A 23,041-nucleotide genomic window follows, 5' to 3' on the forward strand; every position below is an offset into this window, starting at 1 on the left:
CAGCACTCAGTAAACCCAGGCAAATGCCGTACCCAGCAGAGATGGGTCACAGGAGGTCCTAGGCTGTTGAGTCAGGCACAGTAGTCGCCCCCCCCCCCCCCCCCCCTAATTTTAATTTTATCAGTTCTTAAGAAAAAAAGATCTATACTCACCTCCCCTGTCGCTCCCCGGCAACTGTAATGGGTGCCACTGTCGACTGCTCACTTCCACATTGTGTGGTCATGTGACAAGCAATGATCACTGTAATCAATTCCTGGCCTCAGCTCTTCCACACTTGTGTTTTTCTTGAGCATTTTTTTCATGGGATATCGCTGCATTTTTTTTATGTCAATGGGACTTTCCAATGTTAAAAACGCATCGCACAAAAATCGCAAGTTTGTGCTTTGCGATTTTTGTGCAATGGGTTTTTAGTGACCAGTCGATCCAGGAAGTTCTTATCAGTCCGGAAACGCTGACAAATGGACCGGGGAGTTTTCACTCGCATGCTTTTCTGATCTGTTGTCAAACATTTGGGGATCCACTTTGCAGATCGCTTCTTCATGTTCAAATGTTCATGGATAATGACACAAACACGTTCACGAGAAATCCCCATGATGTCGGCTATTCCTTCAGCTGAAATTGGCCGATTCTCCAGTATGAGGTTGTGCGCAGCATCGACGATCTCCGGAACAACAACCTCTCTCGGTCGTCCAGGACGTTCCTCATCATTGGTGCTGAAGTGGCCCGTTTTAAATTTGGCAACCCAGTTCTTAACTGTAGAATATGAAGGGCATTGATCCCCCAATGTCTGCCACATATCACCATGAATATCCTTCGTGGACTTTCATTGCAGAAACAAGAATGTTATCACTCCTCTGCTCTCATTTGCTGTGAATATTGCCTTAGGCTCCGCCATTTTGTTTTCCCGCGTGCCGAGATCACTGTTGCCATAAGCTACAAATACAAAATTTTGAAAACATATATTAGACACATAAGGCTTTCATGTGATGTAACATCCATTACCATAGAAACAAAAAAAGAACACAAAGCCAAAGACTTATCAGCACCCCCTCGTACTAATATAAATTTACTCACCTCCCCCATGGCTTCACATCACCTTCCATCTACCGCCTGGTCTCTTCTGGCCCACATCCTACAAAGAAGACTCCGTGCAGCAGAGGAGGGAGATGAGCATGGCTTTCTGCACCATCGCTGCCACTGTTGATTATATATAATGAAATGGGGGGGGGGGGGAGCGAATTCCGCCATCTTTGTTTCTAGGGTGTACACACTGTGGCAAAAATAACATAACTTTATTCTGTGGGTCGGTACGATTTCTGTGATACCAAAATCATATCGTTTTTTTTTTTTTGCTGTACTACTTATAAAATATTTTTGGAAAAAGATAAAATTATTTTCTGCCGCCATCTTCTTATAGACATGGCTTTTTTATTTTTCTCTCGACATTGTTCTGTTAGAGCTTTTTTTTATTGCAGGACGTCATGTATGGTATTGGTACCATTTTGAAGCACATATAACCTTTTGATTGCTTTTTATTACATTTTTTTCTTGGAGACAGGGTCACCAAAAAAGAGCAATTCTGGCATTGTGGTTTTTTTTTTCTGATGATGTTCTCCATGCAGGATAAATAATGTATTAGGGCTTATTGAGACGACCGTATATCGGCCGGGTTTTCACGCCGACCGATATTCGGCGTTCTTCTCTGCAGGGGGAGGAGGCTGGAAGAGTCGGGAGCAGTGCTCTGAGCTTCCGCCTCCTCTCCGCCCTTCGGTCCTATTTGCAATGGGAGAAGACGGAGCTAAGTTCCGGAACTTAGCTCCACCCCCGCCCCCTCTCATTGCAAATAGGGCCGAGGGGCAGAGAGGGGGCGGGAGCTCAGAGCACTGCTCCCGGCTCTTCCAGCCTCCTCCCCCTGCAGAGAGGGACGCCGTAAATCGGCCGGCGTGAATACCCGGCCGATATACGATCGTCTGACTAAGCCCTTACTTTGATAGATCGGACTTTTACAGACGTGGAGATACCAATTAGGTTTATTTCTATAGATTTTCTATTATGAATAAGGGGAAAAGGCTTTTTCTTCAACTTTTAGTATCCTTTCTTTTCTTATAATAATAAAAAAAAATCTTTATTTTTCACTGGTTTTTACAATCTTTTTATTTCCCATAGGGTACTTGAACTTGCAATTGTGTGATTACTCATAGTGTTCTGACAGGCAGTTTATCAAGCCACGCCACAGATGTGATGGCAGCCCTGATTCAGAATGCCACAGTCTGCCATGGCAGTTGAACAGTACCTCGTGATTTCATCATGAGGGAGGTGTTCAGGACCCCTGAACTGTGATTAGGGGAACTTAAATGTCACTGTCAGAATTGAGCGGTGATTGCGGCTGTTACTGGCAGGTGTCAGCTGTCAACAACAGCCAGCACCCACCCTGCATGTAGTGGGACCGGCCCCCAATCTTACTACAAGCCTTGCCGCTGGAGGGCGTACATGTATGCTCAAAAGCATCAAGGGGTTAATAAATATGGGCCACCAAACTCTCCAGGCGATGTTTTGTATTGCCCAGCATGCAGATGCGTCTCCTCACGTCTGATCAGTGGATTAGATAAAGATACATTTTAGGCTAGGGCTACACAGTGACTCAGGTAACGCAACATGACGGTGCAACATTGCAACATTCTTCTATTGATTGACAATGGGGCAGGTCCTGACTGGCACTGAAATTTATCCCTGGCATTTGCAAGCACACAGGTCTACTTGTTGTGTGGTCACTGTGCAATACGTCAGCGCCTGTGTATTACAGATGATCAGTGTAGGGAACTGCATTGCGTCTCTCAAGTGACCCTTTAACCCTTTGCCATTTAATTTTGGATTCAGGGTTTCCTAGGGGACTTTCTCTTTCTGCAATTATACAATGGTGCCATCTGCTGCCCAGAGCCAGTACTGCGGTATGGGACATGCTGGAGAGACCCCCAACAACAGAGCGGCCAGTAATATACAGTAAGAATACCCAGACGGACGTCTTCCGACATCGGAGCTGTACAGCCTTCAAATCAGAATGTCTTCAGACGACAGACAGTGGATTGGAAAGGGTTAAAGCAGCACTAGAAGTCAGGTGTTTTACTAGAGTCTAAAAAGATCAGGAGTGCAAGCCTTACGGCCTTTTTTACACGGGCGACAGCGATATCGCCGCAAGAAAATCGCACTGGTATCGTAGCTGTGTTCGATATTGCGATTTTGTGTTGCTACAAAGTCGCACAACTTTGTAGCACTCTGTTGCTGGGATTTTCAGGGGGGACTTGAAATATAAACCCTACCCCGAAAATAATCCCTAACTGCATTTAGAAAAAACAAAACAAAACCAACACATCACTTAAGAGAGGCAGACCACTCCGCCGCACGTCTCCTTCTGAAGCTCTGGCACTTGTCTGTAGTCTTTTGTCAGCGCTTCCTGGTTCGGGGGTTCTAAAACCCCGCCCCCAGGAAGCGCTGGCTTTGATTGGTTCATTGAACGCTGCAGTGATTGAAAACCAATCAAAGCCAGCGCTTCTTGGAGGCGGGGTTTTTAAACTCCTTCACCAGGAAGTGCTGACAGAAGACAACAGACAAGTTCGGGAGAAGTGCGGTGGAAGTGAACAACACCTGTTAGATGATGCATTGTTTTTTTGTTGTTTTTTTTTATGCAGCTAGGGCTTATTTTAGGGGAGACAGTAGGATTTCCTGCGATGCAACACAAAGGAAGGCTCCATAGGGAAATATGGGCTACAAAACATTGCATTCAATATTCAGCTCGTAATCTAGCAGCCAACAAAACATCGCTAGTGTGAAGGAACCCATTGGAAAGCACGGGCTTCACATACATGTGATTTGTAGCGCTGTCGCAGCGCAAGAACATCGTGAGATTTTGTTACCCGTGTGAAAGCAGCCTAATACATATGTCTCGCCACCTCCAGCCTCTCACCCCAAACAAAACTCCAGGACAAACACACAATTCACACGGGGTGGATTTGCTGCTGAATGAACACAGAGATTTTGAAAATGCCACGGATGTAAAGCCCATGGTTTCCTATGAGTTCTGGGTGGAGAGGAAGTCTCCAATGAAGCTAATGGGACCTTTAGAATAGGCCGCACGACGCACCGCAAGCCGCAGTAAATTCTGCACCAAAACCTGCAGGCTCCCTGCGGATTCTGATGCAGAATTGAAAATGGCTTAAAACCTGCCTGTAATTCCACAGTTAGACCTGCGGGTTTGGCTGTAATTCCGTGAAAGGTCTCAAATAGGTTGTGGACCTTAGGCGAGCTCTAAATTGGGCAAAATTGCTGTGGGCATTATGCAGCTGAATACCTGCTGCAAATCTGCAGCCACCAAGTCCACACCATTTAAGCTGCTTTCACACAGGCTACAAAATTGTGCGATTTTCTCGTGATGCCAGAGTGCTACAAAAAGCACGTATATGAAGCCCATGCTTTCCTATCGATTCCTTCACATTAGCAATGTTTTGCCTGATGCTACCTTACAAGAAAAAAAAAATTGCGGCATGCTTTATATTGCTGTGATTTGCGATGTTTTGTAGCCCATGTCCCGCCTTCGTTTTTGTTGCATCGCACAAAATAGGGGGTTTCGCGCGATGCAATGTGATAGGGGTCAATCATATTTTTAATAACCTAACATAAGAAAGATAAGGAAACAGTGTAATAAATGTGACATTAGTTATTTGGTTATATAATGTTATGTATTATGGAAATGAAAAATATGTAAAACATTCTGGAAGTTGCTAGTAGAATTTGGATATAGAATCATATGTAAAAAGGTATATTAAAGCGTTTATTTGAATATAGATTATAGAATACTAAATGTATGATTAATTAGATTTTATTCAGCTATCTTACTGAATCCCAACTTCTTAACAATGTACTGACTCCCAAGTAGGTGGCTGAACCAGTTTTGTTTATGTGTAAACTAGAAACAATGCCCCCTCTTTTGATGTGCAAATTGTTGATGGACCTTTAAGATTACATTCTGATTAAGTAGGTACTCAGCCAGCCAGGAGTCAACCTTTATTATCACATGTAACTGTTTTATGTCTACTTCAAACAGCTTTGTTGATACCTTTTGTTTAGAAGGCTTTTGATTTACAGCCATGTTGTAATCTGTTGGAATGTGGACTTGGTCACCAAAAGTAGATTGAAACTTGGTATCAGGTAACATATGGAAACGCCTTCTTTTCATCTTGCATATAACCAGCAATGTTCAACAATAAAGTAGAACTCATACTGATATCACTAGACGGTCTGTGTAGTGGCTTATTATGGTTCTCAACTATGAGTACTCAATATAATATTTCCTCTTAATTTGGACACAGGCAACATTCGCATTTCGGTCTGCGTTGCAGACCCCCCACACAATGCTACTTTAACATTAGAAAGTCCTATTCTCTTTCTTGCACAAAAATTGCTACAAAGTCACGCGACGAAATCACAATATCGCCACGAGAAAATGGAGCGATAACGCACAAAAAACATGGTAACACAGCTGTGATATTGCGGCGATTTTCTTGCAGCAATATCGCTGTTCCCCGTGTGAAAGGCGCCTAAGGTGAGTATTTAGATGCATTTTTAGTTGCAGATCTGCTGCCAGATTTATTGTATCTCAAGGGTTAAATTCTGCAGCAGAAATCCGCAGCATATATAGATGTGCCGTGGATTCTAAAGCGTTCCGCAGGGTTTACAATTCGCATGAACGCAGCCCTAGAGCTACAATTTTGTACAAAATCACAAGAAAAATAAACTGTGATTAAAAGAAACTATCTGCATACCGTAAACCCTGAAAAGGCCAATCTGTGGTTTCAGTAACCCTTTGCAATCCAATTTTGGATTCAGGGTTTCCTAGGGGGCTTTCTCTTTCTGCCATTATACAATGGCGCCATCTGCTGCCTAGAGCCAGTACTGCGGTATGGAACATGCTGGAGAGGCCCCCAACAACAGAGCGGCCAGTAATCTACAGTAAGAATACCCTATCGGACGTCTTCCGACATTGGAGCTGTACAGCCTTCAATCAGAGTGTCTAAAAAAGTCAGACAGTGGATTGGAAAGGGTTAAAAGGGTTTTCCCACTACTTAAAAATTGGGCTCACAGCCGCTCTGTCCTTCCTGGTTCCTGCTTACCGAGACATGTGACTGCTGCAGCCAATCACTGGCTTTAGAAGGTCACTGCAGTGGCCAGTGATTGGCTGCAGCAGTCACATGTCCCAGCCAGCAGCAGCCAGGAAGGGCAGAGCGGCTGTAAAGCAATTTTAAGTCACGGTCTTACTGCAATGAATCCATGCAGTAATAATAGGCGAGAACAGCAGAGAAACAAAGCATGAAATTAAATAGATTAGCTATAAAGTAATGGCAACATTATTATTAGATGGCCACTAGAGGGCTCCCATTCTCTATACTAAAGGCAGACTGCATAGTTAGAGTCGCGGTAATGACGCCATAGATAAAATGTTGGCCTCAGATGTTAGAAGACAAGACTATATGAAGAATGACAGCCCTCTAGTGGCCATGTCTGGTAAAGCTGCAAGCTCTGCATTCACAACTGTTGAGGCCTCCTCATGTTACCTGAGTTAGTTAAAAATGAAAAGCAAATGCTCTTTCTGTTATTTTATTACCCTGGTTTTCTTGCAATTGCTCCTTTTTCTAAAAGGAGACTACCATGCATTATCTTCGTGTGCATTTATCAGTTACAACGATATCACTGTGTATATTATCTCTATACTGTGACGTCATTGTGCTTATTATCCCTTTACTGTGACATCACTGTGTTTATTATCCTTGTACTGTGACATAACTTTGTGCATTACCCCTATACTGTGACATCACTGTACATATTATTTCCATACTGTGGCATCACTGTTCATCATTCCTGTAGTGTGACATCACTTTGTACATCATTTCTATAGTGTGGCATCACTGTATTTATTACCTCTGTACTGTGAAATCACTTTATTCCCTCAGTACTGTGACATCACGGTATATATTATCCCTGTACTGTGACATCACTGTGTTTATTATTAGAGATGAGCGAACCTACTCGTTTTGAGTAATTACTCGATCGAGCACCGCGATTTTCGAGTACTTCCGTACTCGGGTGAAAAGATTCGGGGGTCGCCGGGGGGCGGGGGGAGGCGTGGTGGAGCGGGGGGTAGCAGCGGGGAACAGGGGGGAGCCCTCTCTCTCTCCCTCTCCCCCCCACTCCCCGCTGCAACCCCCCACTCACCCACGGGGCCCCCCGAATCTTTTCGCCTGAGTACGGAAGTACTCGAAAATCGCGGTGCTCGAGCGAAAAAGGGGCGTGGCTGAGTAGGTTCGCTCATCTCTATTTATTATCCCTGTACTGTGACATTACTGTGTTTATTATCCCTGTACTGTGACATCACTGTGCTTATTATCCCTGTATTTTGACATCACTGTGTTTATTATCCTTGTACTGTGAAATCACTGTTTATTACCCATGGACTTTGACATCACAGTGTTTATCATTTCTGTCCTGTGACATCACAGTATTTATTATCTTTGTACTGTAACATCATTGTATATTTATCTCTGTACTGTGAAATCACTGTGTTTATTATCCTAGTACTTTGACATCACTTTGTGCATTAGTTCTGTACTGTGACATCACAGCATCTATTATCTTTGTACTGTGACATAACTTTGTGCATTTTTTCCTGTACTGTGATGTCACAGTATTTATTATCTTTGTACTTTGACATCACTGTGTTTATCATCCCTGTTCTTTGACATCACTTTATGCATTATCTTTCTTTTGTGACATCACAATGTCTTTTATCCCTGTACTTTGACATCACCGTATTTATTATTCCTGCAATTTGACATCACAGTATTTATCATCCCTGTACTGTGATATCACTGTCTATATTATCCCTGTACTGTGATATCACTGTGTTTATTACCCCTGTACTGCGACATCATTGTGTTTATTATCCCTGTACTTTAACATTGCTGTGTTTATTATCATTGTACTGTGACATCATTTTTTGCATTATCTGTGTACACTGAAATTACTGTTTATTACCCCATTACTTAAAGGGGTTGTCCCGCGAAAGCAAGTGGGGTATACACTTCTGTATGGCCATATTAATGCACTTTGTAATGTACATTGTGCATTAATTATGAGCCATACAGAAGTTATCAGAAGTTTTTCACTTACCTGCTCCGTTGCTAGCGTCCTCGTTTCCATGGAGCCGTCTAATTTTCAGCGTCTAATCGCCGGATTAGACGCGCTTGCGCAGTCCGGTCTTCTTGTTTTCTGAATGGGGCCGCTCGTGCCGGAGACCGGCTCCTGGTAGCTCCGCCCCGTCACGTGCCGATTCCAGCCAATCAGGAGGCTGGAATCGGCAATGGACCGCACAGAAGCCCTGCGGTCCACCGAGGGAGAAGATCCCGGCGGCCATCTTCAGCAGGTAAGTAAGAAGTCACCGGAGCGCGGGGATTCAGGTAAGCGCTGTGCGGTGTTCTTTTTTAACCCCTGCATCGGGTTTGTCTCGCGCCGAACAGGGGGGGCTGTTGAAAAAAAAACAAAAAACGTTTCGGCGCGGGACAACCCCTTTAATAAGAGAAACCAAGTAATCTTGTAGATATGACACCTTTTAATGGCTAACAAAAATACATGATGTTATAGCGAGCTTTCAAACCTACTCAGGGTTCTTCCTCAGGCATAATGGAACAAATCTAAAAACATATTTATATTAAAACATATACACATGATCACATGAGAGGGCACAACCGTGGTGAACTTAATTTGCACTTAGATGAATACCAGAGACAGGGTAAGAGGGCACAGACATGTTGTGATTAATAGCACTTAGATAAATACCAGGGAGGGATGACCATAACAGTAAATAATTAGTCCAGTGACAAGGAATGTAAAAGTTTATAGTCTCTAAACTGATGTTAGGGGGTCAACAGGCTAGCATGTTATCTCTGCTCTGGGTTTCCCATATCTCATAATCTCCACTGATGTAAAAAAAAACCTTCTGAGATTCATACAGTTTGCGATAATACCAAAGGTGGTTATAAACTCATATTTCCAAATCTTCTGTGATGTTGGGACTTAAAATTGCCTTTAAGTATAATAACTTCTATATGATGTATGCTCTGTCCATAACTAGAAAAATGCTTTTCCACAGGTAATACTGCTTTTCTCTTTTTAATCGCGAGGCAGTGAGACCTCATCCTGGCTTTCAGTTTTTGTCCCGTTTCTCCAACATAAAGGGCCCCAACAGGACATTCACTGCACCGGATCAGGTACACAACATCAGATGTGGAACATGTGAATGTCCCCGGATCTTATAGTCCTGCTGTGTTTTGGGGATTTGTATCCTGTCTGCAGTCAGTACATGTGAGCAGGTATTGCAGCTCCTTACATTGCAGGGATACGTTCCTTTTTGTGTGTCAGAGGACAATGCACTCCTGATTATACAGTTCCTCTAATTAGGAGGTTGCCTGTAACATAGGAGGGGAGGGGCCCGGAATATGATTCTCAGACGGTCATTCTTGTGTAGTGTATGATGGAGTTTCTTTGCAGTTTTCCTTAGTACCCATAGCAGGTTTATTATCCTTTTACTGACATCACAGATTTTTCTCTCCAAATTCTGATGTCACTGTGTACATTATTATTTTACCGTGACCTGATTTTCTGCCTTTGAAGGGCATACAGTTTAGTAGTGTTTGATGTTTTTGTGATACTGTTTCATTACAGCTCTGTCTCTTTAATAGGAGGCAGGAACATACTTTGAGTGAGAATATTTCCAGAAAGGATGGAATTGTGTAACTGCCACTCTGTGGACAGAGGAAGAAGGGATGCTGGTTGATGCTGCAGAGTCTTAGGGATTGTCCTATGGACAGTTTTTCTTCCAGTGAAAGGGGATGTAAGGAGAATTTATGTGTTTATAAAAGAGAAGACGATCCCAGATCTCGTGCAGAAGTCTGAGCCCAGGAGAAATTCAAATCAAACCAGCTTATGTGGTATCAAGTGATTTCTACTTTATTCTGAGGTGGACAAAGTATATATACCCTAAATGACATCACAGCAAAAATTATATACCTCCAAAATTGATAGAATATATGATAGGCTAAAATAAAAATGATTAACATAAGTTACACCTTCTAGGGTGTATCTATTACATACAATGAGACCATTATGAATTCAGGAGAAAGGAATGCATGTAATGCTTTACAGGCCTACCCCCTGTAGTCTATAGTTTCCTGTCTATAGATATGCATACATGGGGGGTCTAGTAGACTCTCATCTTTCCTGAGAAGACATGGAGGCCTAAAGAAGGGTTACATTTAACCCCTTACTCATACTAGTATCATGCTCTACAATGCAATATAGAATAATTAACTGATACATTGATCTACAATTTTCTTAACATTCCCCACTTTAGATCAATACATCAACACAGTATAATAGTAAATACACATATATAATGACTCTACCACAGACCCCCTGGCTGAGGCCCGAAGCTTTATTACCAGGACGCCTGGGTTCACACTTCAAGACTAAGTATATAATTATTTCATATAAAAGCATTACATTGATATATATATATATATATATATATATATATATATATATATATATATCTAAAGTCATTCCACCAATTGTACCCACAATTAGGCCCGCCCCCAAGAGAAGCTTGGCCTTGATTTATTATGAGATTGATGTTTCTTTCTTCATATATAAATGATTGTCCATTATGATATAAAATCTTACTTATTGAAATGTCACTCAGTTATTAGAGCAATCCTCCGGTACAATCAGGACACACTGGAATCAAAATGTCACACTTCAAAATCATCAAAGAAAAATGGCGCTTTCTTCATAGAACTTTTAACCATCACTTGTCATAAAAGGTGGTCACCTGACCCAGTAAGCCATCCTGTTCTTCGTCATCTTGTATATTTTGGAACATAGTTTTGGTGATGGAAGTGTTAATAAGGTTTTGTAACAGTCCTCGAATACATGGAATACAGCAGCAACCACAGAGTACTAGAATGGAGGCAAATACTGACATAGAGACTAATGTGGAGTATATGACTTGTGACCAGTGTCCAAACAAGTTTTCCAACCAGTCTGTGAATGGATTGTCTATACCAGAGTTATCAGCTAGTTCATTTTATTATGCATTTAACCCTTCCAGTGCTCGAGTAACACTACCATCAGGTGCTGTGTTATTAGGAATGAAAGTACAACAATATCCTCCAATCATTTTACAAACTCCTCCTTTTTCTGCTAGTAACATATCAAGAGCCATTCTATTTTGCCATGCAATGAGTGAGGTAGGTCCTAGTTGTTCCGCTAGGCCCTTGATTGCATCTCTTGCATAATTAACAAATCTCTGTTGGTTATAGTATGTGTAATTAATCCGGTCTACATCTTTATTCACTGTTACCCACCATACGAGAAGAGACTCAAACCCCCTGCAGCCATCCGATTTCTCGTCCCATACTCGTCCGGTACCCCCCTTGGGACCCCGATGGGTCAGAGGAACCTTTGGGAGAGGTGTTCCTAGTTCTCCAGACACGGCCCTTGCTGTTGCCCTCGGAGGTCTTTAGGTACATAGGCATTATCAGTTGTACCAAGCACAATCCCGTTAGGGGCCGTACCTGGCACCTGTTCTAGGCCCGGTCACCACACAACCCCCACACGTCTGCGCGTGCTCTCTGTAGCTCAGGCCATATCCCAGAAAATAGCGTACCCTGTACAGCTCTCCTCTCCACACAGCATCCCTCAGGCAGTCTCCCGTAGTCTGCCTTGGTCCCATTACCAGGTAGCGCGAAGCAAGTATAACCCCAGGATCAGAGGCAACAGCAGGTATTTGGTCCCTGCTCACAGGTGGAAACAGCAAACTCAATGTATAACATGGATCACTTATCTGTGGGGGGTAGGTACAGTTAAGAAGCTTAATCACACATTTTACGTTCATCACAGCTTGAAGACTTGTCATTAACTTTTATCTATCGTGGGGTCAAGTCTTCCTATCTCATATAATTATTAACATTCTCTATACACAATATTTACTGCATAACATTAAGATTTACACAACTACTACTACTCCAATCATCTGCAGTCGCTTGATCCTCCAACGTTAACACCCCCCCTCAGGAATTTCTCTTATCAGGGAGAGGTGATGGAGTAAGATAAACAGAGCTTTAGCTGTGTCTGGACTACTACGGATAACTGCAGCATCCTTGTGCTATCCTTCCCGTAATAGGGACACTCAGCTCTCACATTATCAACAACTTCATTATTATTATATCTTACATGACATTATCACATTGAAAACACCATTTAACAATCAAACTCACTGCAAACCAATCACAGAACGGACATGTACACAAATAACAGCAAGAATGGACATTCCCTATTCACACAGGTTTATACTAAACTTCATTCCTGATCATCTTCATTACAGGTCTATTCATATCAAGCAAGCAGAGCATGGCTAGTCAGTCACACTCCCCCCTCCCTTTTTCTCACTGAACTCTAAAGCTGAAAGGTGGGGGTGAGGGTGAAAGAAGCATTCCCATGTAACAGACGATTTAACCATTTGTGAGCTGACCCCAGCACACAGAGCAGCACTCAGGCCATTGTCATCTTCATCTAATACTACTGTAAACCTTCATTCCTTCACTGTGTGATCCCAGGACTGTCTGCATCATGTAATCATCCCTTCTGTCCTGCTGCCTACTATCCCTGGTCCTTGTCAGCAACACCGTCACCCATAGCAACCTGTCCCCTCACTACCATCACCCATAGCAACCTGTCACCTCCCTACCATCACCCATAGCAACCTGTCCCCTCACTACCTGACACTTATCTGAAGGAGACCTTACATATTCCTCTGCTACGACTAAATATCCCGCAGTATCATACTGACCCTATCTTATAGCACACACCTCAGGTAGACAACATATCATCAACACACAGAGGACAGTGATGGAGGCTTCTGACTATCCCTATGCAGTTCAGAGAAGGCACTAATCACTGGTGTTGTGTACTACAAGTACAAGCATTGGGATGCCAGGTAGAAGGTACAGCTATGGGATGTAAGGAGCCAAGATGGCGCCTGGGCGGTGGCTGAAGGTCTTACAGCAGGTACTAAAATGGCCGCAGGCCATGACTGGCACTAAGATGGCCGCCAGGGACGTGGCCTGACTAGGAGTACGATCAAGCCAGGCAAGCATCTAGCCACGCCTTACCCCTTTGTGTGCAATGCCAACAAGTCCCTCATCTGACACACATCTATAATAATCTTTGTATATAGCGCCAACATATCCCGCAGCGCTTACATAGACAGGGGGATACAGAAAGACAATACAAACATTACAGAACCACGGTTACATAGTAATCAGCTGATGGAAACAGTAGGGGTGCGGGTCCTGCTCCAACGAGCTTACATACTACAAGTAATGGGGTGATACAGAAGGTAAAGGGCTGGAGATGTGCACGGTATGGCGGGGTGGAGATGTGCACGGTATGGCGAGGTGGAGAGTGAGGGATGTTATACACATAGACAATGGTCAGACATTTAGCCGTGTGACGGCAGAAACAGTGTGACTGCAGGAGCGGTTTATGACGGCTAGCAGGGATTGCAGTCAATAAGTCAGGAAGCAGATCTACCAGTATGGCGCTCGTCACTCCTTCTATAGAAGTTACACTCAGAGCTCTCCCAGCATCCCCCATGTGTCGGACGGCGCCCCCTCCTGGTCTTATACTCCCTTCTGCATTGTGTTTAGCACAAATAATACAAGACAAAAAATTTTTTTTAGTAGTTTGTAAACCCCTAGGCTGTGAATACTTCCCATATGAGTGCCACCATCCCCCCTGTTGAGACATGACACAGGCCATGGCTCAAAACTGCTGCACATCTGAAGAACAATTTAGGTAAGATAGTTTTTTTTTCATCTACGGAGATGTACAGCCCATCTACAAGAGTGTATTCAGCATCTACAAGAGATACCTCCTGCAGATCTGGTCTGAGTAACACCTCATGTGCCATCTCTCCTAGACAATTGTGTGGAGGACCGTCTGAAGAAATAGGCAGTAAGGTAGATGGATGGCGCGTAGTACATCCCTAGGTTGTCAGGTGTGGCTGTGAGAGCAGTAGTGTCCTGCAGGGGGATGTCTAGAAGGACTAAGATATGAGTATAACTAACTGCGTGCGGTACTCAGTGTGTGGGGGGACAGCACTATAGTGGCAGAAGATTTGATTGCTTCAGCTGCTGCTACTACTGCTTGTACACAGGGGGGGAGCGCACGGGCCACTGGATCTAATCTGCAAGAGTAGTATGCCAGCGGTCTCTGTTTCCCACCGTGTTCTTGAGTTAACACAGAGGTCATATATCCTTCCCCTGAGTCAACAGTTAGCACAAAGGGCTTGCTGTAATTTGGGAGGCCCAAGACAGATGTGCCCACCAGAGTCTGTTTTAATGTAACAAAGGCTTCTTCAGAGGACCCATCCCACTGGATCTTATCAGCTGCAGCCAGAAGTTCATCACAGATGAGTCTGGTAAGAAGCGCTGTCAGAGATGCAGAATTTGGGATCCAGGAGCTGCAGAAGTTTGTCTGTTACGATCGTGTGGGCAGGCAAAGCACGGAACCCACATGATCATGACCAAAGGGGACACACACGGGTATCACCAGGGTCACACGGGACTCACACCGGTTTCAGGCAACTGACCCTGTGCTACAAGGGAGGATGACAGTGGCCCTACCTAAGCGGGGACATTGCCCTAATAAGGGCAGCCCAGCGGTCTTCGGATCTGGGCCCTAGCTGATCCTAGGAGCCACACACCAGAACAGGATGCATTCACATGCCACATGACAGACCCAGAATACACTGCATACAACATGCAACCACTAGTAACAGATTGGAAGCTGAATATAATATCAGGTATTAAGTGACATGTTGTACAATATGTTGAAAGCTAGCAGGCCACTTCACGGCTCCTGGTTATACCGCTAGTCCCTACACTAACCAGGAGTCCAGCAAACCCAGACAGCGTTCACACCGCACGCTGCAACAGGACACAACACAGATTGCCGGACACACAGCAAACTAACACAAAACTGACAGAATTTAAACGTACAAACGGACATGAACCTGATCACACTGCAAACCTCACCAGACAAGCATTCATGACTGCTCACCTGAGGGGCCATACAGACTGACCAGGGGATTGGCTAGCAGACAGTACCACACCCAGCCAGCTCAATCATTAACCCTGTGAGTGCTGTGCTGCTGGAAACACAATAGAACAACATATCCCAGCAGCACACGTAACATTGTCATTCCCAAAGAGGACATCATTTTCTCAAGGTTTTGGGACCTCCAGAATTGCTTGCCTACCTTCATCTGACAGGTTATACCCCAAATATTTAACTGTTTACTGACAATATTGGAGTTTCTACCTGTTTACTTTATGGCCTTGGTCATACATAAACCTCAAGAGTGTGACTGTGTCCCCCCCACAATTCTCTCCACTGTCTGCTGTTAGCTACCAACATACAGTAGTAGCTGACTACCTCTAAGAGGCTGGGACTGGGCTAAGTGTACTGACATAGCCTGGGAGACAATTGTTGGAGATTCACAGCAGCCCTGAGGTACTCTGGTGAAGGTATACCTAATGTTATCATAATATCTCATCTCAACACATTTACTGGACATATTCAAGACTATATAATCTGACATTCACAGGCTTATTTGTCTCTAGGTCTGTTATAACTGGTTCAGAGAGGGATTCCCTGTGGGTCCGGCCATTAACCCCTCTTACCAGGATATGACTATTACTACATTTTATATTGGCCACATATTGGGATGTATTAATGTCCTGGTGGCTCCTGAGCCCACCAGGAAAGTAATCATCCGCCCATTCACCTGGAGATCTATCTCAGGCAGTGGAAATTGCCATGAGATCCTCCAAGTGTTGTACATCGACCCCTCCTAGTCATTTTTCCCCAAGGTGGCTGAGAACATTGTTTCTCAGGGCACTCTCAGGCAAAATCACTAGACTTCCCATAATTCCAACATACATTTAAATCCCTGAGCTCTGCTTCTTCCTCTGTCTCTACTTTCACATCCTCTCGCTATCCAATAACCTCTCTGACTTTCTTGAACCATCATATCACATTCTTCTCATATAAAAAACCTCACTTTCTCACCCTTTTCTTTGTAACACTTTTCTGCATGTTTTGCATATTGCAAAACATCCTGCAAGGATCCCATCCTCAGGGTAACCATGTATCTCATTATATAACCTCCTATTCCCTTCTGATTATACTATGGAAGGGATCTACCATCTCCTCCTCACACATTCGCTTCATGCAATATAAGACAACAATACAAATAGTACATTATGTTAGTAGGCGGCCGCCCTCTTCATATTCTTAGTTACTCTATAACACAATATCAAAGAGAAAGTAATAGAAAGATAAGGAGTAAAGTTCCTGGACACCCCTGTGTCCCATGACGTCATCTAACCACTTTTTACGTGTCGCACGGAGTTAATTCTTTCCTGTAGCCTTCTCACAATGGCTATGGTCTCACATAGACTACTGCTATTGTCCTTTGACAACCTATTCGTCTATACTTGTCTCTCATTTACAATACACATTGTAAATTCTACTAACACTAAAGTATACAGAAGAAGAAGAAGAGAGAAGAAAAGTTTAACCATTGTTATACTTACTACACGTTATCTGGGAGGCTTCCAAATTCTCCGGCTAGTTCGGAAAAACGTCACTGTTTCAGACAGGATACCCGACTGGCCTCTAATGACGTCTAAGCAAGACGGAGGTCTTTTAATGATCGGAGAGTACTTCAGACCCACCTTTTCACAGCCAGGCTATCCTTTCCCTCTGCAGTGAGTAATTCCGGCTCAAAGGACCAAAAATGTAAGGAGAATTTATGTGTTTATAAAAGAGAAGACGATCCCAGATCTCATGCAGAAGTCTGAGCCCAGGAGAAATTCAAATCAAACCAGCTTATGTGGTATCAAGTGATTTCTACTTTATTCTGAGGTGGACAAAGTATATATACCCTAAATGACATCACAGCAAAAATTATATACCTCCAAAATTGATAGAATATATGATAGGCTAAAATAAAAATGATTAACATAAGTTACACCTTCTAGGGTGTATCTATTACATACAATGAGACCATTATGAAGTCTATAGTTTCCTGTCTATAGATATGCATACATGGGGGGTCTAGTAGACTCTCATCTTTCCTGAGAAGACATGGAGGCCTAAAGAAGGGTTACATTTAACCCCTTACTCATACTAGTATCATGCTCTACAATGCAATATAGAATAATTAACTGATACATTGATCTACAATTTTCTTAACAGGGGAAAGTGGTACAGCAGAGTCAATCTCTTTCCCTGTTTATCTCCGACAACACCTAGCTTGTCTATAAGAGCTGCATGTATCCCGAAAATTATAGGCCCCTTTTAGATCTAGTTTGGTAAAAACTTTGACACAATGGAGTCTTTCCAGCAATTCCGGAATTAGGGGAGAGAATAGCGATTTTTAACAGCAATTTTATTTAGTTCTCTGTAATCAATACATGGCTGCAAGCTTGAGTCCTTCTTCTCTACAAAAAACAAAGGTGCTCCAGCTAAGGATGAAGGTCACTGAAGCCTTTCTTTAACTTTTTGTCCAGGTTTTCTCTGAGTACTTTTAATTCTGGTTCAGTAAGATTGAAAATTCGCCCGAAAGGAATGGTTGTTCCAGGAAGCAATTCTATTGGACAATCATATGGCTGATGAGGGAGAAGTTAGTCAGCTTTTTTCTTGCTGCAGACATCACTAAATTGCTGGTACTGAGGTGGCAACTTATCACAACTCTGATGACAATCCTCAGAAACTTGGGTTTGTTTAAGGGCAGGCAAAGCCATCAAACAATTTTCCCTGCAGTACTCAGAGGGTAAGGTAATAGTAGTTGAACCCCAGTCGATAGAGGGGTAATGAATAGAAAACCAAATGATTCCTAGAATAACTGGAACCTTGGGAGAAGTTCAATACAGATTTTAAGTTCAATTGTCTCACGAGTTACAGGCCTTATTTGGAATCATTTGGTTTTCTATCAATAATCCTTGAATGCCTGCCATATTGCAGTATGATGTAATGCTTTGGCATTAAATCATACTGTAGGAGCGATAAAAAAAATAAATAAATAAAATCAATAAAGCTTTACAAATTGTAAAAAAAAAACTACTAAAAGTTTGAATCACCCCCTTGAATTCAATGAATGGCCGAGCGCTGCCAGTGATTGCCTGAGCGATGTGACCAATCGCAGCCAGCGCTCAGCTGTCATTCAATGAGTGGCTGAACACTACTTGTGATTGGTTGAGCACTCAGCCAATCAGACACAGCCGTTTAAGCAGGCGGGGATTTTAAATCCCTGACTGCTGGAAGAGCTTCAGAGCAGTGCAGGGAGACAAGCGGCTAGACGCGCCTGAGCCCCGACAACGGTGGAGAGGTGAGTATATATATTTTTTACACATGTTAGGAATGATTTTTCAGGGAAGGGCTTATATTTAAAGCCCTTCCCCGAAAATCACTGCAGGGGTTGCTGGTAGCCTATTGCAGCAGCTTCGGGCCCCATTGTGCACGTGTATGGGAGCGCGAATACGTGCTCATCTGAATGAGGCCTTAAGGAAAACTCCTGCACAAGTATCAGATACTTCTGGCTGGTAAAGCCAGCTAGCAGCATGGTCAGATGGGAGGCCACTGGAGACATGTGTGAGCTGCCAGGGCCATGTCACGGGGGATGCGGGGGGCTAAAAGGGGCATGCCCTGGAAATTCCCTGTCAGTGACACCAGCCTACCTGTGTGCCATGTATTCAGCTGCAGGCCCTCGGGAGAATAAAGGAGCTGAATGCAGATAACAGACCACCTGCTGTTATCTGCATACAGTGCAGGGAGGTCCATTTACATGAAAATAAAGCTAATAAGCTATTAATGGGCATTAGTGCCAATTTGCAGCTTATGCAAAATGATCGCTCAAACTGTCAATCATCTTATCTTTTGAATGAATTTTGAGCAATCATCTTTGTGTGCAAATGGGGCCTAGGAAAAACATTCACCTAGGAGTTAGATTCTCGAAGACATGCCAGAGTCAAAATTCAGATTAGGGTGAAGTCTTTTAAAAAAGATTATTAGTTGTGTGAGGGTCCTAGCCAAATATGCATTATATTTTCAGAATCGGGTGGGCCAGCTGAACAAAACGCATCTAAACACATTGAGATCCGAGACCCAGAACACCCCTGAACCGTGTTTCCACGTACCTGGGCATCATTTATGTGTCATGCTTGGTATCGCTGAATAGTTAAAATCATGACCGGAAATATACCAGGCACAAATTCCCAATCGGAGGATCGCTTGCAGAGATATGGGAAAAATGGGGAATTACGATTTTTCCACAAGGGATACATGCCGCCAACCCAAACCTTCAGAATTACATCAGAGGGGGCGGGGGAAGGTATGTCCTGAGGGAGACTTTAAAAACTGGCGCATCAGAAAGAATGTCAAACCTACTGAGATACACCCCAGTGTAAGCACTTTCCCATTGCCTGTGTGACTCAACCAGGAATTCGACCGATATCCAGCCTGGTATCTTTATTTTATCCCTAATTTTTTTTAGTACTATTTGTGTGTGTATACCTGTATAACATTATACTCCCAGGTAACAACCTTTTTGTATATCTTTTGTATATTTATATATATATATGCACTGCTAGTCTTTTTTAAAATAAATCTGCAATTTATTAGTTAAGCCTTGTCCATTTTAAAATGAACCATAAACTCTGAAGATTGTATTCATAATTCAGTCTGGGTCCCAGCTTCCCTGAACAGGTGGTGTTGGCAGCGTGTGTATGTAAGCGGCATTGTAGCGTGCTGGAGTGCGTTAGGCCGGATCAGGGAATGATTTGTGCTTTTGGCCTGCAAGTGGCACGACCCTGTGAAAGCTGGTTACAAATCCACCTGTAGTCTGGCGACTCCACACACTCAATCTCTCTAGAGTGATCAATCAGGGCTCTGCCATGACCAGTGTTCGCAGTGGTGAGAGCGCTCGGAATAGTCGATCTGTGTCAAATCGGTGATAGAGGCGGAATAGGTCAGGTCTCCCGTCTCCCATCTGTGACGGGAATAATCCCCATAGCTCCACCTCCTTGATACATTGCCTGTATATGTGGAGGAAGTAAAGATACATCATTTTGTGACGTGAGGAACTTTTCTGCACCTTATGCCGCTCAGTGGCCTTATTTTTTGGAGGAACGATTATTGCTGTGATGACTTTTGGGCATCTGCTCCAGACAGGTCGTCCTTTGTAAAAGGACCCTTACTAGTGTGTGCTTGTGAAAATATGTACATACAATTGCAAACAGGTTTATTTGCCAAATGTGCTTACTTTTAGCTGTTTGCAAAAACAATCAAACAAGAACAATTTAACTACTTTCCCGCTTAACCAGTTTTGGCCTATTTGACCAAGCTCAATTTTTCAAATCTGACATGTTTAACTCTATGTGTAAATAACTTTGGAATGCAATTACTCATTCAAGTAATTCAGAGATTGTTTTTTTCATGACACATTTTACTTTATATCCATAGTAAAGATTGGTTGGTATGTTTTGCGTTTATTTAGAAAATGTAGCATTTTTCAAAATTTGATATTTTGACATTTTCTGCTTGTCATACCACAAAAAAAATAGTTAATAAATAACATTTACCATATGCCCATAATTTTTTAACTTTCCTTTTTATTTTTTTTCAGATGTTACAAGGCTTAAACATATAGCAGCATTTTTTTTAATTTGGAAGAATATTTCCAAACTCAATTTTATGACAGCCATCACATGCTGGAGACCAATGTCTGATTTATTGGTGGCAGGGAGGGGATGCAGTTTATGTGGGGAAAAAAAGCACAGTGCTCACCTCCCGCTGCTTTGATGCTTCCCCTCTGTGCCTCTCTGGTCTTTTGTTTACGGGCGCTACAGTGATCACATGGGTTGTTTACCCATGTGACAGCTGCTGCCAATAGGAGGACACTGATGTCACTCGGAGTGATGTCACTGATAACGTTCCATAAACCTACATTAGAAGCCCACATGACAGGTTTACAGGATGCCAATGGGCCTTCTCACCCAATGACATCACCTGTCAGATACCACAGTGGATCCTGCACTTATATTTACTTCATATGGTTTAAAGAACGAGGGGCTCAAAACTATCTAAAATAAATAACTCAGAAAACCACTTTAATGCCTACTGCAGTCTCAGAATTACTTACCCCTTCATGACAAGCATATTTAATATTTCGTAGAGCACCTTTCGCTGCTATGGTCTGCTTTAAATATAATGCATAGTCAGACACTAGCGTCCAACAGCATTCTTGAGGAATCTTGCCACATTCCTCACCGGCAATGGCCTCCAGTTCACTAATATTCTTGGGTTTGCATGCTGCAACCCCCTTCACATTACACCAAAGATTTTCTATAAGGGTCCAAGTCATGCATTTGTGATGGCCACTACAGAATCTTCCAGAACTTCTTCCAAAGTCAAGCCTTGGTGGACTTTGAGGTATGCTTGGGATCATTGTCCTATTGGAAGATCCTATGCCCAAGCTTTAGCTTCCTAACAGAAGACATGACATGCCCTCCTAGGAGTTTCTGATATTTGATGGAATCCATCTTGCCCTCTAGACACTGCAGGTTTCTAGTCCGGGAGGAAGCAAAGCTGCCCTAGAGAATCACTGAGCCACCGCCATGCTTCACTGTCATCAGGAGTTAACTTCAAATTCTGATACAACCCCTTTAACCTTTTGGGCCACTCTCTTGACTTAGCCATATTTCTAACATGCAATCAAACATCACAGTCAACAAAACCCTAGCCAGTCCAGGTATTTGATGTGTTTTATCCTAAGCACACCTGATGCAACTAATGATGCCCTTGATTAGTTACATCAGGTGTACAACACCTGATTTGCAAATATGTGCTCTTATAAGGGATTCTAGTCAGGGGGTTGAATTATTCAGAGATTGCGGTATTCATTAAAAGTGGCATTTTGTGTTGAATTTGGATAAATTATATTAGTTGTGTTGAGCTATTTAAATTCTTCTTGCTTGATTACTTTTTGCCAACAGCTTCAAGTTTGTTAATTTTGCAAATAAACCTCATTTGCAATTGGGGTTGAATGATTTTGAATGCAATTGTAATTTTGCATCCCAAAAGTGTATATATATGTGTGATTGTATGTATATATGTATGTCATAATGTGCATACGTGTTTTTTTTTTACATGTGTATGCATTTACTTTTCAAGTTTGGATGTGAACTCTGCCTTTACAATATCCTACATACTCCCCTGTTCGAATCTATATATATATATATATATATATATATATATATATATATATATATATATATATATATATTGTTAAATATTTCAGCAATTTCATCAGGTCACTTCCACAATAACATACTGTATCTCGCTTATACATCACGTACACATATGAAAATATGCAATGCCCATCCATGACTCGTGCGGGCTTAGTACTACATGTACAGTATATATAGGCTTCACTTTATTGAAATCATTCTGGAAGCCTGATGTGCAGCGCTGATTGACAGATATTGATGGAGCGCTAATATTTACGTAAGTGAGTAATGATTTGATTTAATCTAGAAGTAATAACCGGCTTTGTAAAGTATGCAGTAATCATTCCATTAGGATCCCCAGAGCTGAGTTTGGCAGCGGGTGTTTCTGCAATTTTATATAGGACTGTTGTCCAGAGATAGAACGCCCACTACTTTTTACAATATAATGTGCTCAGCTATGACATATCCGAGCAGCTGGAAGCTAGCAAACATTTACACCACCCAGGGCCCCATGTAGGTAAGGTATCTGGAGTGTGTGCTAATACCAGGAAAGACCCCCAAATTTGTACCCCACCAGTACAGGC

The sequence above is a fragment of the Eleutherodactylus coqui genome, chromosome 5 (assembly GCF_035609145.1).
Source record: "Eleutherodactylus coqui strain aEleCoq1 chromosome 5, aEleCoq1.hap1, whole genome shotgun sequence".
Lineage (NCBI taxonomy): Eukaryota > Metazoa > Chordata > Amphibia > Anura > Eleutherodactylidae > Eleutherodactylus > Eleutherodactylus coqui.